Raw genomic sequence first — 23,048 nt, forward strand, 5'->3', positions numbered from 1 at the left:
TACATTTCTATTAGAAAAACTACTTTGTTATGCTCCCTTTGACCCAGGTCAGATATTAAAAAATACGCTCTTCCCGGACAAACCCTTTACTATGTATCAAGTTCTTTATAAATAGTGCTAAACTAAAAGAAATAAAATCACTAAACAACTGCATCACTCCTTGATGCTTTGAAATTCTGATTTATAATTTAAACTAATTCCTAATATGAATATCCTTTCCTTTCAAACTTTTGCATATGTCAAAATGTTTGTCTGGGCAGGGGACTTTTTAGTTATTTTAGGCAACTATCTGTCTCTTTTGCTGATATTGTACTGCTCTGTACCTCCAGTACCCAGACAACCCCTTTTAGTTAAAGAAGAAGAGAAGATGTGCTCCCTGGCGCAATAACTTTGGGTATATTTTGGAGGTCTTAAATGTCCGGTCCCCGAAAAAGATGCCACTTACCTTCCAGGGTTGTGGAAGGGACAGGCACAATGCTGGTGTTAGGCAGAGAAAGAGCAGAGGGGATTCGGGTTTTGGCCGTTGCAGCTCACCGCCACTTCGCACATGGGCCAATGCACATCAGAGAATTTGATATTCGCTCTGAGTGGCCAGTAAGTACACGTCTTAACAGATGATCAATGCTCTAAAAAACTTGTGTATTTCAAATTCTCTGATGTTTAAGTAACTAATGGGAGGTTGTCAGCCACCACTGATCACTGGTTCATCTTCTATTGTACAGTTTTTATATCAATCATTCTAAACAAAGATATAGTGCTACTTACCATCAAAGTAGTGCACACTGTCCACTTGGTTTACCTTGGACATCCTAGAGAAAGTTATCATGATGGTCCACACTCTACTTAAACTAAAAAGTGCATATTTATTATTTTATATACAGATATTAACCCCTTAAGGACCGGGCCTGAAATGGCCTTAAGGACCGGAGCAAATTTTATGAATTTGACCAGTGTCACTTTATTCATTAATTACTTCGGGATGCTTTTACCTATCCGGCTGATTCTGAGATTGTTTTCTCGTGACATATTGTACTTCACATTTCTTGTAAATTGGAGTCGATACTTATAACGAATCTTTATGAAAAAACCCAAAATAGCGTGAAAAATTGTGAAAAAATGCATTTTTCCAACTTTAAAACTTTTCTGCTTATACAGAAAATGGTTATACCACATAAATTATATATTAAATAGCATTAGCAACATGTCTACTTTATGTTGGCGGCATTTATTAAACTATATTTCATTATTTTTAGACAATAGGAAGCTTAAAACATTAGCAGCAAATTTCCAAATTTTCAGTAAAATTTCAAAATCAGATATTTTTAGGGAACTGTTCAGGTTTAAAGTGTATTTGAGGGGACTGTGTGTTAGAAAGCCTCACGAAGCACCCCATTTCAGAAACTGCACCCCCTAAACTCTGCAAAAGCACATCCAGAAAGTTTTTTAACCCTTTAGGGGAGTCACAGAAATAAAAGCTAAGTGTGTAAGAAATTTGAAAATTTTAATTTTCTGTGCAGAGATTTTATTGTAATCCAATATTTTTCATAATTATAAACCTATTACCAGAGAAATGCACCCCAATATTGATTGCCCCGTTTCTGCAGTTTATAGAAATACCCCATATGTGGCCCTATTGCGCTATTTGACGCAACCACAAGCCTCAGATATAAGGGAGCGCCTAGTGAATTTCAATGGCTCCGTTATTTTTGGTCATTTTTGACTGTACCACTTCAGGTTGGCAGAGGCTCTGGGGTGCCAAAACCTAAAAAACACCCCTAAAGGGACACCATTTAGAAAACTACACCCCTCAAGGAATGTAACAAGGGGTGCGGTGAGGATCTGGACCCCACAGGTGCTTCACAGATTTTCCAAACAATATGGCTTGAAAAAAGACTAAAGTATTTTTTACACTAAAATGTTGTTCTAGCCTTCAATTTTTCATTTTCACAAAGGGATAAAAGGAAAAAAAAAACACAAAACATGTAGCACAGTTTCTCCCGAGTACGGAAATACCCCACATGTGGACATAAAGTGCCAAGCGGGCGCAGGACGAGCCTCCAAAGGGAAGGAGCGCCAATTGGCTTTTGGAAGCTGGATTTCACTGGAATGGATTTCAAGGGCCATGTCGCATTTACAGAGCCCTCGTGCTGCCAAGACACTGGAAACCCCCCACAAGTGACCCCATTCTGGAAACTACACCCCTCAAGGAATCTAACAAGGGGTGCAGTGAGCATATGGACCCCACTGGTGACGGGCACAAATGTGGAAAAATGTGACGTGAAAGTGAAAATTTTCATTTTTTCACTTTCATGGCACAAATGTGCCCGTCATCCAGGGGTCCATATCCTCACTGCACCCCTTGTTAGATTCCTTGAGGGGTGTAGTTTCCAGAATGGGGTCACTTGTGGGGGGTTTCCAGTGTTTTGGCAGCACAAGGGCTCTGTAAATGCGACATGGCGTTCATCATCCATTCTAGCCAAATCCAACCTCTAAAATCCAAATGGCTCTCCTTCCCTTCGGAGGCTTGCCCTGTGCCCACATGGCGCTTTATGTCCACATGTGGGGTATTTACGGACTCGGAGGAAATTGCTCTACACATTTTGTGTTTTTTTTTCTCTTTTAACCCCTTGTGAAAATGATAAATTCAAGGCTAGACCAACATTATAGTGTAAAAAATTTAATATTTCATTTTCACGCCACATTGTTCCACATTTGTGCCTGTCACCAGTGGGGTCCATATGCTGACTACACCCCTTGTTACATTCCTTGAGGGGTGTAGTTTCCATAATAGGGTCACTTGTGGGGGGTTTAACTGTCTTGGCAACACAGGGGCCTTTTGAATGCAACATGGCCCCTCGAAATCCATTCCATCCAAATCCAGCCTTCAAATGGCGCACCTTCCCTTTGGAGGCTTACCCTGCACCCGCATGGCGCTTTATGTCCACATGTGGGGTATTTCCGTACTCAGGGGAAATTGCTCTACACATTGTGTTTTTTTTTATCTTTTAACCCCTTGTGAAAATGAAAAAATCAAGACAAGATCAATGATTTAGAGTAAAAATTAAAAAAAAATTACACTAAATGTTGGTCTAGCCTTGATTTTTTTCCATTTCCACAAGGGGTTAAAAAAGAAAATGAACACAAAACGTGTAGGGTAGTTTCCCCTGAGTACGAAAATACCCCACATGTGGACATAATTTGCCATATGGGCACAGGGCAAGTCACCAAAAGGACAGAGCGCCATTTAGAGGCTGGAATGGGGGATGGAGGCCATGTCGCAATTACAAAGCTCCTGTGCTGCCAGAACAGTAGAAACCCCCGACAAGTGACCCAATTCTGGAAACTACACCCCATAAGGAATCTAACAAGGGGTGCAGTGAGCATATGGACCCCACTAGTGATGGGCACATGTGTAGAACATGTGCCGTGAAAATAAAAAATACCATTTTTTTTCATTTTCACGTCCCAAATGTGGCCGTCACCAGGGGGCCATATACCCGCTGCCCCACTTGTTAGATTCCTTATGGGGTGTAGTTTCCAGAATGGGGTCACTAGTGGGGGGTTTCTACTGTCCTGGCCGCACAGAGGCTTTGTAATTGCATCATGGCATTTTCTAATGGGAATGGCGGCCATACCTATTTAGCTGGGGAAAAGGGACAATTCTAATTTATTTGGGGGTATTAGGCCAATTATTAGTTTATAAGGTTGAAAATGACAGGTGTCCATCAAATTCAACCTGTGTTGATCCAGAGGAAGGCAAAAAAAAATCCTCGTGAGGCAGAGGACAGTAGCCTCATCACAGGGGAAAAATTCCTTCCCGACTCCATAATGGCGATCAGAATAATCCCTGGATCAACGTGACCCATGAAATAGGAATAAGGGACGGAATTTAGATAATGTAGAACTCCGATGACGTGTGGTACGCCTTGGAGCGATCCAGTATGCAGAGGCCGGGGTGATCAGGACAGGTGTCACACTGGTAAATGGTGTCCTTCCTGATCCCCCTGTTACCCCACACTCTGCACTTCTTCTGGGGTCTCCCTTTCTCCAGTGTGGGGGACGTCACCTGGAAAATGTTGTCCTGGTGCGATCCGGGATCCTTCATATCCAGAAGTGCTGGGTCCGCTCCATGGCTGCTAAATATTAGGGCGCTATTACTACTTCTGATATGTTCGGATCGTGCCGCAAGCTACAGTAGCTCGGGCAGCGAGGGACCGGAAGAGGGGGTGCTGGTATAAAAGTTATCCCCGTACAGGTGGTGACCTTTATCCAGCAGTGGGAAGATCAGTTCCCGGACGATGTCCCCACTAACTCCGAGGATGGGGGGGGAGGGGGCATCTGGGGGCTGCATTCGAGTGTCCCTTCCTTCATACACTCTAAGGGTACGTGCACACTGCGGAATCGCGAAGGATAACCCTTTGTGCATTCCACAGCTGGCACCCACCGGCGGACTGATGCAAGCGCACGTCTCCGTCCGTGTCGTAGACTCCATTCTATGCAGGGGCGGATTCCGCTCTGCGTCCAACGTGTTGATGGAATGACGGATGATGGAATCCGCCCATGCATAGGATAGAGTCTATGACACGGGCGGAGACGCGCCCCTGCATCAGTCCGCCGGCGGGTGCCAGCTGCGGAATGCACGAAGGGTTATCCTTCGCCATTCCGCAGTGTGCACGTACCCTAAATCTGTAAGTGTACCCTGAGGTACTCTCACAGAGTTTGTAGAATTTCACGCCATACCGTCATCTCTTATTGGGACGGTACTGGCGGAAAAGACGTGTCTGGGGGGCAGCGTACGCTACGCTACTCCCAGACACGTCACTGGATGATGAGGAGGATGAGGATGAATGGAGGAACGAAGGACCCCCCATTCATCCTCACTGGCTGTTTTGGTGTCGGAGGCAATAATAATGTATGTGTCCAATACCGAAAACACCCTGGGGGCCATCTTTATATGGGGATTGGTATATGGGGTATGTAGTGGTGTATTGTCAAACTTTATTCAATGTAGTGTGGTGTAATGTAGTGTTTTTTTACGTGTTTTTTACAGTAAGTATACAAAAAAAACCTACGCCAAAAATGGTGTTGCTGATGAATGCCGCACTTATGTTCGGCACTTATCAGCAGACCGTGGCAGTAGGATATAAAAAAAAACACCCTACGCCAAAAAGGAGGAGTTGCTGATTAGCAGCGCACTTTCGTGCGATGCTGATCAACACTCAGCGGCGATAGGGTGCGGAAAATAGAAAAAAAAAAAACTGGGAAAAAAAATTTTTTTTTTACTACATTCTGAACATCCCTGTAGTGGCTGATACGTGTATTACACTTATCAGCCGCTAGGGGGCAGCAGAGAGCAAGATCCGAAAATAGACGACGCTGGAGCCGGAAAAATACGAAAAAAGACGACGCTGGAGCCGGAAACAGACGATCGGGACTCACGGAAGAAGCCGAAGTCCCGACAAGATGAAGAGGACGCCGGGAACCCGGAAGACGCCGATCAGGACCCCGGGACAGGTGAGTAATGTACAAATACCTGCTCCGGACCCCTCAGCTACCTAGCTGAGGGGTCCGGAGCAGGTATTTATTACTTGTGGGGACTTTGATCGCCGTGAACGGCCGGCCGGCTGGCCGGCCGTTCACGGCGATCGGGACGGTGGTACCGTGACCACCATTACTTTTTACAGTAATGGCGGTCGGTGCCGTCCTCGGACAGCACCGACCGGCATTTTTTTCCGGGTCATCGGGCCACCGATGGCCCGGAAAGGTTCCGATCGCCGCTATGGGCTTATCAGCCAAAAGCGGCGATCGTCGGCATGGGGGGGGTTAACAACCCTCCATGCCGACAGGGAGAGATGGCCTGCTATGTATTATAGCAGGCTATCTCCCCCGATCGGGACCCGGCCGGCCGCGGCGCCCGTTTAAAGGGCTGACGTACCGGTACGTCATGGGTCCTTAAGTGACAGTGATCCATGACGTGCCGGTACGTCATGGGTCCTTAAGAGGTTAAAGCGTAACTGCCATATTTTTTATTATTATTGCAGAAATCAGTAGTAAAAGCGATTTTAAGAAACTCTGTAATAGGTTTTATCAGCCAAAAAAGCCTCCTTCTGTACTCAAGAAGCAATCTCCCAGCCTCCCCCCCTGACTTCTTATCTGTGCATTATCAGGCAAACACGTCTTCATTACAGAGAAGCCAGTGAAGACGGGTTCTGCTCTCTCCATTGTAAGCCTATGAAGGGGGGAGGGGCCGAGGGAGATGAGGGAGCAGGAAGAGGAGACATGAAGGTCAGCTGTTTATAGACTATCTGGGCACCTAAAACGCTAAATTCAGGTGTCAGTAAGGTCAGTGCTTATCTATGAACTTACTGAGAGAAGATTGCAGGGTGTTGTGCTTTGCAGAAATCCTCCGTGCTCAGTCACTCCTAACAGCCCCTCCCCTCTCCATAGCCACATAATGGAGACAGAAATCCTGCTGCTTTTGATGTGAGGGGGGAGGCTGGGAGATTGCTTTTTCAGTCCAGAAGGAAACTCTTTTAGTACATAAAACCTATTACAGAGTTTCTTAAAATCGCTTGTACTGTTGATATTTAATGTTTTCAGAAAAATGACCCTGAAATGACAGTTACGCTTTAAGTACTAATAGATTATGTATAAAATAAGCTCCCCAAAATTAAAACCCATGATTGAATGACCTGATCTACTATTAGCATTAGATAGTTTTGGACTATGCTTGTCCAAAAAACCTGAGCTCACAGAATACTCATCTTGTAACAAAATAATGGTAAATCAGCAAGGTAGGGGTTATATTTTATATGTCATGATAGATACACTTTCACTTAAGTGTATATTACAATGTTAGTCCCGAAATGAACTACCTGAAATCTGCATCTAATCACCCTCCCTTCCATGTGCTTCTCTTCCTTCTAACATCTCTTTGCTTATTTTGTATGCAACAAAAGTACAAATCAAAAACAACAAGATCTGAAGAAGCATGCAGCATATAGCTTTGTTTACCAAGCGCTGTAGATCAAAAGATACATAACTGCTTTTCTTTGTAAGTGAATCAATAATTGATATAGCACCCAGATGACTTTCCATGTGTGCTGTGATTGGAATACGGAATCATGCATTATTTTTTCCAGCATTCATTTCTACATTCTATGACTATGCAGTTGACTATACAAGAAATCCTCTAATCAAAAAAACCTGGGTAGCTCCAACAAAGCAATGTTGTTATAGATCATCACATGAGGAAAACAAGATTTCTTCTTAATTGAAAAGGATGCACCAGTGAGCATTTACATTTACAAGCTTTTAATAATGAACAATTGGCTTCCAGTCATTGGAATAGTTACATTTTAATCTGGAGCAATAAAAACCTGTAAATGCTTAAAGAGAACCTCTCAGCAGGAAAATGACGGTGCCTGCCTGTGATTTACAGTTTCTCGCTATCATTTGTATAGAAGAAATTTGTCAATCGCATGCAGGTGGCATGAAGGAAATGTGACCATTGCATCTCATGAATACATTGGACACAGTCATAGTTGTGAGTACAGATTACAATGCAGCACTGCAGATCAGGGTTGCCATATTCTGATACAGGAAAGTCTATCATTACACGTTTACATCCCTTTTTGTGTCATGGGCTACTAATAGAATATAGTTCTCTCAGAGCCTGCACCATTTTGATAGGGAGAGCTAAAAAGAAAAACTGTTGTATTTACAAAGGGGATTGCTTTAGTGAAAATACATTGAAAATACTGTACAGCAGTGGCGTAGCTACCACAGAAGCAGGGTAGGCAGCTGCTATGGGGCCCCATGCAGGAGGGGGGCCCAGGGATGCACAGAGAAGATAAGAGCCATCCTGTGTGCTTTTGCTTAACCCCTTATCTACTGCAGTGTGTAACTGACCCAATGTTCACTTACATGCTGCAACATAAAAAAGGGTTAAAAAGCAGAGGACAAGATCTCTGCTTCACTGCTCTGATAACCCCTGACCTTGGTTCTGAGGCTGCTGCAATCAAGCAGGAAACATGCAGGGGTCAAAGGTTATCAGTGCACGAGCAGTGAAGCAGAGATTTCATTGTCTCCTTTTAAACTCTTTTTTGGGTTAAAGCGACTCTGTACCTACAATCTGACTCCCCCAAAACACTTGTACCTTCAGATAGCTGCTTTTAATCCAAGATCTGTCCTGGGGTCCGTTCGGCAGGGGATGTAGTTATTGTCATAAAAACAACTTTTAATCCGGCAGCGCTGTGTCTAACGGCCGGGGCTTACATTTGTATATGCATTAGGTTGGCATAACCTCTCTGTCCTTCCTCCCCACCCTCCTCATCATTAGGAATGCTCCAGGCAGATTGCTTCCTATTCCCCACCTGTGTGCATAATGAACATGGGCTCGATCGTTAATACACCTGTGCAAAGCTTAAACAGCAGTAAATGTTCCTGGATCATTCCTAATGATGAGGAGGGTGGGGAGGAAGAACGGAGAGGTGGTGCCAGCCTAATGCATATACAAATGTAAGCCCCGGCCGTTAGACACAGCGCTGCAGGATTAAAAGTTGTTTTGTAGGACAACAACTGCATCCCTTGCCGAACAGACCCCAGGACAAATCTTGGATTAAAAGCAGCTATCCGAAGGTGCAAGTGGTTTGGGGGGGACAGATTGTGGGTACAGAAGTACAACTTTTTTATTAATTTCCCACCACCCTCTGCCCCCGGGATTTTTTTTAGATTCCGATGGATATATCCTTCAAGGCTTTCTTCCTAAAAAGATTTTTTTTCTGTCTGTAACATTGGGAATTTTACTTGGTTTGTGCTCTGTTCTATACACGTAGAGCAGTAAAATTTAATGGGATGATGAAATGACAACTACATTTTATACAATATAAATCCACATTTTTAAAGTTAACAATTTATAATCACGTACAGTACATAAAACATTTGGTTGCGGTTTGTGGAAATCAAAATTATTAGACAAAAGAAAGTTTTGCCATGCATTGCATCACATCATTAGGCCATGTTCACACAACGCATGTTGTTGCAATTTGCAAGAACAGCTGTGATTTATACACAACATACGTTGTATTGCAATTAATGGAATGCCAGCCAGAGCGTATACACATAGTATATGCTCCGGCCGGGGTTCCATCCGGCCGCAGGAAAAAGTGACATGTCAGTTTTCTGTGGCCATTATTCATTACCCGCATCAAAATTCATTAGTAGTGAAGATGATCCGGCCAGGTCAAAGAACGGCCGGTGTTATACGCCATGTGAACATGGCCTTATCGTGTCCTGTAGAATATATGGAGAGGTGTAGAAAATGTTGGCACATTTTAGTGTCTGTATTATGGCCCCAAGATCTCAGAAGGTGTGTAATCAGCTAAACTAACAGGACTGTAGACCTTCATGATTGCTTTCAGCTCCATTGGGATGGGACTGTAGATGTAAAATTAAAGCTTCACCTGCAACTACATTACATTTCCGAATGAGGTCTCTCCCAGAGTTCTTCCACATGTCACATGACATAGGAAGAAATTTATTTTAGTCTTTTTGCATTTCACCGTCTTTATATTTTTAAGATGGGAGTAGTCTGCCTAAGGCTTTGTACACACACAGATATTTTGCAATTTTAGGGGACTTGGGGGATAATTGTCCTATTTACATGGTTGAAAAAAGAGCCATATTTTTACCATTGGATTCTATTGTTCCCATACATCATACTTTTATGGCCTTAGAATTAATTAGCTGTCCCTTCATTCCATTCATTTACAGCCCAAAATATTTTTTTAGTCCCATTTGCTACAACCCAATAAAACATCTAAAATACTGCCAAAAAAAAGGTAGAAAAACACCCTAAATGCAAAATAAAGCTTTTAATAAACCCACAATTTCAGCCATTGTCTGATTTTTAAAAAAGCTTTTGTTTTTTTCTTAGCCAGAAAATTACAGCTTTTTCTTTGTGGCCACACATCGTAAGATGTGTGGTATCACCAGGCCTAAAACCAAAGAACAGTTTGTGGTCCCGAGTAAGTAATTTTTTGATGCCTATGAGCATCAAGTTATTGGATATCATTCATTTTGAAGGATCATCTAAAAGTGGAAAATAACTTGTCCAGGCCAGACAGCAGACCATAAGATGCTGAAAAAAGTTTCTCACCACTATTAATAAAAAGTGTGAGTCTACCATTAGAAAGAAACTCCAGAAATGACATCTACTTGAGGTGCCATGATAAACATTCAGGATTTCTGTAACAATGAGCTAATGCAGAAGAACCTGATACTAACTGTAAAGCATTGTACTGTTATGGTTTGGGGATGGCCTGTACTATTATTGCTCGGCCCTATTCCACAGGCCGAGCAACAATGTAAACGAGCACCGATCTGCTAGATTGGCGCTCGTTTACTGGGCCTATTCCACGGCCCCGATGATCGTGAAACAAGGGCTGCAAGGACATTGTTACAGATGTCGTTACAGCCCTTGTTTCATACATTACCTGTCCGGGCTGCAGGTCTTCTTCTCCCGGTCCCGCGCGGCAGCATCGGCTTCGGAGCGGGGCTGTCTGAACTGACAGACCGCTCAGTCAATCACTGGCCGCGGCGTTTCCGGCCAGTGATTGGCTGAGCGGTCTGTCAGTTCAGACAGCCCCGCTCCGAAGCCGATGCTGCCGCGCGGGACCGGGAGAAGAAGACCTGCAACCCGGACAGGTAATGTATGGTTCTGCTGAAATCGTCGGTCGCTGCCACGCACCGCTATTCAACCGTAGCAATGCGCTGGTGGCGAACAACAATTTTAGGTCTAAACCTAAATGAACAATCAGCCGATGACATGATCATCGGCTGATCGTTCTCTCTATTCCACCGAGCGAAAATCGGCCGAATCGGGCTGAATGGGGCCGATTCGGACGATAATCGCTCCTGTGGAATAGGGCCCTAATTCATTATACCAGAGGCTGCTTGAAGATAGTATGAGATTATCACAGGAAATTGAGCATCAACCAAACATGGACCAGGCAACATGACAAAACACTTGAGACACCAGTAAATCTATCAAGGGGTTTAAAACAGGCAAGAAAGAGTATGCAAGAAACCCCTGAAACATGACACTGCTGAAAAACTTCTCGGAAGAGTGAAAGCAAATTAATGACTGCAAAAAAGATGCCATCAGCTGACCAATGAGCTAATCTGTCAGCTGACCACTGTTCTTTAAATGGGTCGATTATCAGGAATCTGTTCATTTGCTCGGTGATCACACCACATAAAAGGCCTTTAGAGACCGGTGGAGAAATAAGAAATGTCTAATGGAAATTGCTACTGACAAAACTAAAAAAAAAAAAAAAAAAAAAGAAAGGCAAACATTGCCTGGTGTCTTACTTTTTTACATGGTTTTAGCCAGAAATACCGTAGTATTTTACCATATGTCTGAGAAAACATGAACTGAATTTTCCTTTTCAGTACTTACTAAAGACGATCTATAATTGTCCAAATCCCACACCAAAAACCTTGGAATGACATCTTGGCAAATCAACATGAATGCTGGCAGACTAAAAGTAGATTAGGGTTCTACTGGGAAATGATCTCTGCCTTATTATTCTTAAACTTACTGTTTAAAACCTTATATTAAAACATCAGCAAACAGATAAATCTATATAAATGAGTCTCTTATATCAAGTTTGTGTATCCAATGAAATATTGTAAGGATTCTAATTATAAATGTATTCAATAAAACTATTAAGGCTAAGTCTAAAGTGCTTTAATGAGGATTTCCACCAATATATAAGTAAAACAAAATCTATTGCAAAAAGTTAGAAATTTTTTTTATTTACTTACAGATATTGCCATTTTTTCCAAATCCAACATACTATTACACATAGCCATAGACACATGCACATAGGACAAACACTGTTGAGACCTGTTTGTTTTAGAGGGACCAGCCAACAATAGATCAATATGTATGTGGCTTTTCCAAATGTTCCTTTAGACTGACGTATAAAATATCGTTGGCAGAAAAAGACCACTTGGTCTATCTAGTCTGCCCTATTATAGATATACAGTGATCCTTCAACTTACAATAGCCTTAGGTTGCAAAATTTTTTGGACCATCGTAGACCAGACTCAACATACCATGCTAGAGTCAGGATCTGCAGTACATGTTCTGGTGACCCAGGGGTGCTAGGTGTTATTAGCAAGGGCTGATGTGGAAGCATTGTTGCACTTCTAATGGGGCTCGGAGTGATAGTAGCCCTCCATAGGTCCCAGCACATGCTTGTTAAAGCAGTTGTCCCTAATGTCCTGTGTAGTGATGCAGGAGAAGGAAGCCACAGGGTCCAGGATAAACTTAACCAGGATAAAACTTTTGCTTATAGTTTTTTAAAGGTGCATTACAGTAAATACAAAATCCTCATACGCAAGTTTCAGTACTTGCTTGGGAAGTTAGCTTGTCAGGGTACCTATTAATACTTGAATAACTATTTTTAGCAGCAAGACTATATGTCGTGTCCCACTACGGGTGTTGCTCCTATTTACACCCTTCATAAAAGTCTGTACTTTTGTGTGGTCTTATTGCAGCTAAAGTATTACTAGAGATGACCGCTAGATGTCGCTGTATTCTGGAACTAAAGTATGGAAGTTGCACGGCTGATGTATCTCAACGGTTATTTGTATGTGTATGAACCAGATTCTGTTAGCCAGTAGGATCTTTCCTTTCTTCTGTCCTATCGCCTCACTTCTTTTTCCTCTTCTGTTGCACTCTTTCCACCCAACCACAGCGCACCTTACTTGCTGGTTAGGAAGTTAGTCCATTGGGTGAAGGAGGAGTCTTAGCTGAGCTTTGGTGGAGAAAGGACGTAGCTCAGATAGCTCTCCACCGAGGCTATACCTGGGCCCTAGCCCACTGCCAGGTCCCCTCTACAGTCGCAAGTCTTAGTCAGTACCCCGCATGGGTAGGACATGGGACAGAGTCCGCCTACAAACCTCTCTTGAAGCTTTAAATAAGCTGTGTGATGCACAGTTAAATCCTTCAAGAGAGGACTAACCAACAGATAACCTCAACCCACGCCTAGGACTCCATCTCGCAGCATGGGTGTACTTAGGAAATCCTAACCTTTCTGCTCATCCCAGGTAACAGGGTCTGGGGCCTGTGCCTCCCATTGGTATGGTTCGGCACACGCTAGTGGGCATCAGGTGGTGTGAAGAATATTGGAAAAGGTCAAAACATAGGAACAGTCTTCTTCTCCCTTCTCCCTTCTCCCTTCTTTCTTCTTCTTCTTCTTCCTTCTTCTTCTTCCTTCTTTCTTCTTCTTCTGACACAGATCTGGTGGTTCTATGTTCGTGTATTTGTTGGAACTGTATCAATTGTATTTCAAGATTTGTTGTATTACCTACTGCACCCTTACAAGAAGTAAACCCAGTCAACTTTATCACCCGAGTCTGTGATTATTCACTACTACCTACACAGCACATATACCGCAACCTTGGGACATTTCCCCTCTCTGTGGGTGGCGGGTCCTACCACTATTCGGGAGGGTCATTACAATGCTCTGACCACCTGTGACTACGTTATCCCAAGGAACCCTGCAGCAACACGACAGGCCACCGACCACAAGGGAAAAGGGTACAACCGGCCTTACACTCTAAAAGCAGGCATACCATCACACCTGTGTGCCCACCAGGCACTGGCGTCACGTGACAAAACCCTAAGGTCCGGCTGTATCTCGGCCATCCACCACAGTAGTGGCGTCACACTTTCCCCTAGCAAGTGACCGGCCGTCCCACTGCTACAACATCATATGGGGGCACAGCACATATAGAAACACTGGATGAGACTTTTAACGCTGTTACAGTTCAGTTACTGAGGAATAGTTTAGAAGACTTGGTGACTTGTGAGGACAGGCAGACTACCATAAGGCACTTATCCAGTTAGTGCAGTACTCTGCTGTAGGGGTGTGAACCATTTTGGAGTCTGTGGTGATAAACCTGAAGACAAAACCAGTCTATTGCTGGGTGAGGGCACTGACAAGTCCAGTAGTACAAGCCCCGGTTAAGGGAGAGCCAGCTGTAATTCTTAGGTTCTAGCGAGTTGCAGTGGATTACGTCAAGCGTGCCTGAGTGTGCAGAAGTCCCACTGAGATCGTTAAGCCATACTGAGTCTGCAGCTATCGCAGAGAGGCCTTCAACATGGTTTCAGAACAGGCCACCGGACGTGACCTGACAGATGATTCACAGGATTAACTTCACCCAGAAGAGCAGTGGACAGAGTGTACCGACAGACAAAGTGACAGGACAGTAGTCTTTTCACAGCTACACAGCTTACTCTACTACCCTCACACTATTCCTCCATTTGACCCGATACCTAATCAACCTTCTATAACCCTTTCTAACCCTGCCTTGCCTCTCTAGTGTCCTGGTACGGGTGTGCCACTAAGCCTTATATCACCTGTTGAAAGGTAACTCTGTCAGGTGTTACACTCTGGGATGATGGGTGCCTTTTCGCGCCATGACCATTTGGTGGGCCACCTTCTCCTGTTTGTCTGCATGCGTTGCTGCAGATAAAAGGGTTACTTTTTGTTCTAAACTGTTATGTTTCAACCAATCACTGGTGCAGGTACCTCACATTATCCACCATTAACACTTTTTCCCTATTCTCTATCCATAATGTATTCCACCAATAGGAGTTTAGACCCGGTCACCCCTATATAAACTAGCTAGTTCCTGGTAGTAGGGTCTTTTTCAGTTGTCTGCTGTGAGGAGATACACTAAGAGAGAGTTGCTGCTGCAGTCTTCAGTCGGGCTTGGCTTAGGCCAGGGCTTTGGGGTCTTTTTTTCTAGTGGAGTTGGAATAAGACTGAGTACTATCTACAGTTTTCCAGAAAGAGAGACTCTCCAGATAAAGATGCACTGCTAACCCCACCTGGGTTGTCACCTGGGTCAACCTGTAAAGTCAAGGGATTGATCCTCAGTAGGACAAAGAGCCTAAGCAGAAGTATTTTACTGGTACCTGCTTGACTTCCTTGGGTAATCTTTAGGAGTCAGCTTCGCCCAGTTGTTCGATCCTGGGACTCGTGCTACCAAACCTGACACTCGCTGGGCTGGTTTGGAAAAAGGTGTTCTTCTATCCAGTCCTTTCTCTTCTAATTGTGAGTATGAGGATCTCTACAGAAAACACAAAATCACACTCTACATTATCCCGGCAGAGTACTGTATTATTTAGACAAGGTCCCCATGAACCCAGGCCCCCCAGGCCCCTGTACCTGTTCCAAGTCAAGCTACACTTTTTTATACTTACTTCTAATATCAGTCACTACCTCAGGCACAACCTAAACCTGTACCTGCACCTAACAAGCAAGTTTGAAACTAGTATTGCACTGAAGTTCCTCAGTAAAGTTGTTTATCGTTCATCGGGCTTTTGGTAATGTACAGTAATTTACAATGTGTGCCTGCCATTTTGGACTGGGTTCATACAAACTTTTTGCAAAATTAAGTTAGGTCCTAAATAGAGATGAGCGAACCGGGTTCGGGTTCGAGTGGATACGAACCCAAACATTCAGTATTTGATTAGCTGGGGCTGCTGAACTTGGATAAAGCTCTAAGGTTGTCTGAAAAACATGGATACAGCCAATGACTATATCCATGTTTTCCACATAGTCTTAGGGCTTTATCCAAGTTCAGCAGCCACCGCTAATCAAATGCCGAAAGTTCGGGTTCGGAGCGACTCGAGCATGCTCCAGGTTCACTCATCTCTAGTCCTAAACCAAACTCTTCGCAAAAATTGTAACAAATCTTGTTTTTTGAAGTTTGATTTGTTCATCTCCAAGTATAAAGTAAACTCAGTATGAACCTGCAAGTTTGCGAACCTGCCGAAACAAACTTTTGAAAACTTAAATTCTTTCTAGTGGTAGGCAGAGATGAAGGAGGAAATGTAGGGAGGTGCAGCACTGTGGAGAGCTTTATGGGTGAGAAGGAGGAGTTTGTATTATGAGCTGAAGACAATGTAGTGACTGGCACAGGGGGAGCCATTGGTGTAGTGGCTGGACAGGGAGATGCATTTAGGATGGATTGGAGAGGGCAGACTTAAGAGAAGGGAAAATGGATTAGTTAGGAATTGCAATATTCGAGACGGGAATGAATCAGAGTGACAATGAGAGTTTTAGATGATTCAACATGAACATGAAAGAACATGAAGGGTATTGAATATAGGGAGTTAAAAACAGATCAGACAGAGCGAGGAAATACAAGAAGCTCAGTTTTAGAAAGATTGAGAAAAGGAGGGGACCCAGGACTGATCTCTCAGGAACTCCAACGGGGAGGAAGCGGGGGGGAGAAGAGGTGGAGCCAGCAAATAATACGCTAAAGGAACGGACAGAGATGTAGGGTCTAAGCAGTGAGACCGCAACCAATCAAAATTATTTTTTAATGCCAGCTACGCTTTTTAAAGGCATCCCAACCAATTTACATTTTTAACTTAGGCCAGAAAACACTGTAATTTCATGAATTTCATGATCACAAAGTAAGAAGGAAAAAAAATTAATATACCAAAAGTAATCCAAACCAATTTAAACAGCACCGACAGCATAACCCGAAGAAGAACAATGAGCCAAGAAATTTATATCTTCAATGAACAGAACTGCAGCAAATGGGTTAAAGGAGAGCTGAGTAGCTGGCCCACAGCCTTCCTCTGGGAGCACACCAGCTGCAATCTCCTAAGTGGCAATGGACAATGAGGAGTGGGCCTTAATCCTCCCCAATAATTCCATTTTCTGAAAAGCATTATCTACTTTTATGAAGTCATACAAAATCTATTTACTGTTTGTTTAGATGAAATATTTTCCATTCACCATATGTCTCCTTTCAGGTATAGTTCTCTCCCACTAACTGAATAAACCTTCTGCTTTATCCCACATAAGAGATATATGAAATGTATGTATTATTTATTGCTTCTTATATAAAGCCAACACATTTAGCCACACAAAAAGAAAAGGCTTAATGCTTTCCTGTTACATGAGCTGATCCTTCTTGACACCAAAGACACAACACTCTCACAGAGCTTCTTCCAGTTATATGACTGAAGCCTAGATATACTGTATAATCCTACTGTGAAATAGGGGCTTGATCAAGAACACTTACATGGCTTTACTGCTAAATGTGTAGTGATGGCATCATGAGTGCTAGCATAGACATAGACACAATGTAATGGGAACCTGTCAATCTGTAGACAGTATGTTATAGAGCAATGGACTGATAAACCTGTGCGGAAATATACAGAGATCTAAACCTCTCATCATATCTTAGTACTCCAGTGGTTGGTCCTAAGCAGTGACTGGCAGTTATTTTGGTATCAGGGCCGATTCTAGGTTCTCTGCTTTCAGAAAAAGCACCTTTCGTGTCCTCAGGTTGGGTGTGGTTTTGGAGCTTAGTTCTATTGAATTGAATGGAGCTGAATTGTAATACTAGTTGCTGGCAATAGCTAGCACTGAAAATCCTGGGTAATTTCCATAGATCCCTGATGTAAGCATGCGTTGCTAGCAGGTGACAGCTGATAGGGCTGGTTCCTCACTCTATTACCCTGTAAATCACAGACTGCATGGAGCTAGCAGTCTAGAGGACGCCTCTAGACCTCTGGACACAACCCCAGACTTAGACACATGCACAATAACAACCTACTGGGGAAAAATACCTACTGGGGTCACCTACTGACTGTAAACCTAGCTACCGGCATAGAAGCAAATGCGTACAGGAGAGGCATCTACCTACTAGAGGACATATACCAACAAGGCCCACAATTCACCTGCTAAAGGGTGGGTTCCTACTGGTGGATGGCACCGATCTACTTACTGACGGACCATATCTACCTACTGAGGGGCAGCTAACTACTGGTGGGGCCTATCTACCTATGGTGGGGGCAGGTACCCACAAAAGGGGGCGTTATTAGCATTTAGAGCACTTTGGATGAAGAAAAGGTTTGACAGACTCTGTGGATATTGGTCGTTAATGGGAGCATGGGCGTAAATACCACCATAGCAGCCATAAACTGGGCTTTCAGGGTGCTTCAAATCTCCCTTCAACTGCAAGCGCTCCCGACTGGCACTTGCAGTTAAATGTTAAAGGTTGTAGCTACACTTGACGGGTTTGTGGTCAATGGCCGTACTTTTACGTAATGTGAACATAGCCTTAGGCTGGGTTTACACACAGTATTTTTGCTCAGTGTTTTGGTCCTTATATTGCAACCAAAACCAGGAGTGCATTGAAATCACAGATAGACTATGTTCACACACTGTTGAAAATTAGTGGATGGCCGTCAATTAATGGCAATTAACAGCTGTTATTTGAAAACAATGCCTGCTGTTTTACAATAACGGCAATTATTTGCCATTAAATAGTGGCCATCCACTAATTTTCAACAGTGTGTGAACATAGTGTTATCATTCACTCCTGGTTTTAGTTGCAAAATACTGAGCAAAAATACTGTGTGAACATAGACTGAGTCTGTGTAACTACCACTTTATTGGGCAATATTGGTCAGTGTATCGGGTGCTTTGTTTTAACAGCATGGAAATTATATTCAGACACTGGTTTGTTATACTATGTGGTCATGGTCTACCTGTTCTATTTGTTCCTTATATTCTTGCTAATGTAAGCTTTAAAATACAGTTTTTGTTCAGTAACAGAATGGTGGTCACTGTGTGGTCCTCGGTATGACTACGTCCCTTGAATACTGGTATTATTGCTATTGTTGGTCTTGGTATATTGGATTCGCTCAGTAACAGTATGACGGTAATATGTATGGTGATGATATTTCCTACTTGTATACTGCTATTATTTAGTAGTTATATTACTATTATATAGGTACTGTATATGTTATTATCGCACATAAGAAAGCTGTGTTGGCTTAGATATTCGTGTGTCTGTTTTGGTGGCAAAGGGGGAGGGATGTCATTTAAAAAGAACAACAACATAATGATGTGTAGTATGAAAATTTGTGGAACAGTGACCATCAGTGCATATATTGTATAAAAAATGGTTGTAATTCCAACGTTGGAATTTCTGACATTTTATTTATACAATATGCACTTGTGTGCACTTATAGCCGCTGACCTTTAGACCTTAACTGAACAGTATACTGGATGTAAAAATATCTTAGACGTTTTTTTTTTTCTGCTTGTTTGTTTTTCCTTTTGCAGCATTGTAAAATACAGATTTTCACACATAGTCAGATTTTGGTTTGCTAAATTAAAGGACAATAAAAGGACAGTAAAAAGACATGGAGCAACATGTATTGTTCCAGCCATATGCATATGAGCCACAGCCTGGCACACTGCCATGTATATAATAATGAGCCGCTTACAACAGATTCTCTGAATTAGGTTCTGATGATCACACTGATAACAGGATTTATTGTATCTCAATCAAATGGTATATTGCATTCTTGCAGCTTATACATTTTCTCTGCCTTTCTTTTTCCTTTTCACATTGCTTTTCTAATTTGATCTCCCTTTTCTCTAATCTAATAGCTGTGTCCCCATCCTGCCTGCTCTCCAGACCTTTTCCTGTGGGATGCTGAGCTCAGGGTGAAAAGTGTTAATTGGAATATATGTAGGAAAAAATACAGACTGTTGTCTGCCAGGGTTTACTACAGCTCACACAGACACAGATTAATATAAGATAATAGATAGGCACAAAGATATCAGATAATAAACAGATAGATAGATAGATAGATAGATAGATAGATAGATTGATTCATGCATACAGTACATACATGATAGATAATAGACAGATTGACAATTAGATAGATTGATTATAAACAGAAAGTACATACATACACACATTATATATATATATATATATATATATATATATATATATATATAAAATAGATAAATAGATATGCAAATAGATAAAAAGACAAATAGATACATACATGCATGATACATAGACAAATAGATAATGCACAATTAGTTGGATACATAAACATAAAAGATAAATAGATAAATAATAGATTAATGGCTGAATACATACAGCATACATATGCGATAGATAGATAGATAGATAGATAGATAGATAGATAGATAGATAGATAGATACCTTAGTGACATTACAACAATCTTGTAAATGAGTACATATTGGATATTACATATGCCATTCTTAGGCAGCGTTTAGCCCTGAATAATAGCTGAGACTCACTGGACCATTGCAAAAGGAAAATCATAGCAAAACCCACATATGTCACATGAAAAAAAAATAGCTTTTTGAGGAAGAGTGCACACCATATACACTTCAGCAGCGATAACATACAAACCCCCCTGCTTGAATCTGTCCTTCCAGCGAAATGATTATAATATATTAATGAATGTCTGTAGACGTCTCCTTGTAGGACGCCTCACCAATACACACAGGGTCAGCTCAGGGCACACACTCAGGATAGGGTACAGTGACATTTTAACTCTTCTCTCTCATAGAACAGAAAGATGTTAAAGGCTACACAGACAGAACAGGGTTACAGGTTACAAATTCATGTGACTGGGATGTTTATTAAGGGGGCGGTCAGATAATGTGGAATAAAGTAATTCATTGGTATTCGTTAAATACAAGACCACATTAAACTATATGCACACAATGGAAATGTCCACTGGTGTGAAAAGAAAGGTTTTTAGCATATGTGGCTATGTCCTTGAACAATGTCAATCACTAAATTGTGTGTTGTTTGTAACGCAAAAAAGCATCTTAGAATTTTCCACCAATTAATTTTCATTCCGCATTTCTAATAAGCTTGTTGATGCAAAGCCCCGAGGGGAGTGAGGGGGGACACAGAATCCTCTACACTTCCAGCTCCACATTGCCATCGCTCTCTAAGGGGCAAATGGTATATTAACCCTTACCCTGTCAATGAAATACAAATGTACTTAATATACGCATATTAAACATATACCACATTATCTGATACGGATCAGTATGTCAGTAAATACTTCTGTTAAAAAAGAGAACTGAATAGTTAAAGGGGTATTCCCATCTCAACTAAGGGTCATTTTACTTGTATCGATCTTTGGGTGTCTGCAGCTGCAAACAAGCTACTATCAGCAACAACATTTTGCAGTGCCTTCACAAGGCTTGACTAATCATGTGGCGGGCTGCCCAAACAATCACTGTATTGTTTGTGCAGGCATTAACATTTATTGTTAATGGTGGCACATCTACTGTTTAGACAGAGGGATGTGCGGCCGATAACAATGAATTTTACCACCGCACAAAAGATCCAATCAGCCAATAAGCAGGCATTTTCCCACTTGTTGTTGCTGATCATTGTTACCCTTAGGGTCCATTTACACAGAAAGATTATCTGACAGATTATCTGCCAAAGATTTGAAGCCAAAGCCAGAAATGGATTTGAAAAGAGGAGAAATTTCAGGATTTTCTTTATGACCTGATCTCGGTTTATAGTCTGTTTCTGGCTTTGGCTTTAAACCTTTGGCAAATAATGTGTCAGATAATCTTTCTGTGTAAATGGACCCTTACACAGGCTGATGACCGTTTCTAAGAACGCTTTTTGCCAATAATTAGCCTGTGTACAAGGGCCTTAACGAAAAGAAAAATAGCCCCAGACCTTTATAGAGGGCCTTTTGGACGGCCTATTAGGGTAACACTAAAACATATAATACGCTGAAAAATAAAAATATTTGAATGTATTACAGATGACATTAGATTAGAAGATTAGGGACTGAAAGGAAAGTGTTTAGAAAATAAAGTAAGGGGAAAAAAAAAAAACAACTGTTTTCCCCATTTCTAAGCCCTTTATTAGTGATACATAAACACAAATACATAACTGGTGATACTGCATCTAATGACCCATAATAAAATGAATATGTTGTTTTATTTTTATGGACTGTAGAAAGTAATTTAAAAAAAGTAATATTTACCCCAAAATGGAAAAATTAAAAGTACATATTCAAGAAATCTAACCCATCTGCCATATTTATAGTTAAGCTTAAAGGGTTAAAAATGTACCATATAGTGATATTTGCTAAGGCCCTTAGAGGTCATACATGGAACAGCATTTAACCTACAGACAGCCATAGAAAACAAAGAAGCATGCTAGATATTTGCTGCTACCTAGTGGCTATATCAGATACTGCTGTAATACATAATTAATTGTATAGTGCTCTAAGGCCCTCATGGTTTTGCAGAACTACTGTGGTAACTGCTGCAGCACTTGTCTAGGGGCTCAGAGTGGTATATGCCCTCCCTAGGTCCCAGCTAATGCCCATTAAAGGGGTCGTTCATTAAATAAAAATCTTTTTAAATCAACTGGTGCCAGAAAGTGCCAGAGATTTGTAATTTACTTCTATTTTTTTTTTTTTTTTTAAAGTCCAGTACTTATCAGTTGCTGTATGTCCTGCACCAAGTGGTATATTCTCTCCAGTCTCAGACAGTGCTCTTTGGTGCCACCTCTGTCCATGTCAGGAACGGTCCAGATCAGTAGCAAATCCCCATATCAAACCTCTCCTGCTCTCCAGACTGGAAAGAATACTGCTTACTACAGGACATACAGCAGCTGATAAGTACTGGAAGACAAGATTTTTTTAATAGAAGTAAATTACAAATTTCTGGCACCAGTTGATTTGAAAGATTTTTTTTTGTGTGAACTACACCTTCTACCCCTTTAAGGGAGTAGGTGTTGTCCCCAGTGTCCGTTCTGCTGTGGTGTGAGAATTCTTTAAGGGGTTGGCCCCTTTATTATAAAATAGTTTAGTTTATAGTATTGTACTGTATTGTACTGTATATACTCACTGTATATACTGACAGCAGCTCCCTGTGTACCTCATAGAGCTAAAATCAGACTCTTCCAGGCTGGGCTGCCCTGCTCTGTGGTGTTTCTGTCCATAAGATGTGACCATGCCCCGCCCCCCAGTGTCCACCACTGAGCCTGTATATGCTTATGGAGGACACAAGAGAAGGGGCATGGTCACATGTTCCTCCATGTCGGCCATCTTATGGACAGAAACACAACAGAGCAGGACAGCACAGCCTGGAGGAGGGGAGTCTGATTTTAGCTCTAAGAG

At 42.1% G+C, this 23,048-nt stretch overlaps 1 protein-coding gene across 2 annotated transcripts in view; it reads right to left on the reverse strand.

Moving 5' to 3' along the window:
* The window catches only part of LOC138799671 (immunoglobulin superfamily containing leucine-rich repeat protein 2-like), a 120,414-nt gene that overhangs the window by 66,085 nt on the left and 31,281 nt on the right, over window positions 1–23,048 (reverse strand). Inside the window, exon 1 of one of the 2 annotated variants that reach the window (XM_069981175.1) lies at window positions 14,996–15,047. The exons of the other annotated variant lie outside the window; for it this stretch is intronic. The gene's annotated coding sequence lies outside the window, so the exon portion shown is untranslated. Of the gene's footprint in view, window positions 1–14,995; window positions 15,048–23,048 lie in introns of those variants that run through there. 2 annotated transcript variants of the gene reach the window in all.

The sequence above is a fragment of the Dendropsophus ebraccatus genome, chromosome 1 (genome assembly GCF_027789765.1).
Source record: "Dendropsophus ebraccatus isolate aDenEbr1 chromosome 1, aDenEbr1.pat, whole genome shotgun sequence".
NCBI classification, from domain to species: Eukaryota; Metazoa; Chordata; class Amphibia; order Anura; family Hylidae; genus Dendropsophus; species Dendropsophus ebraccatus.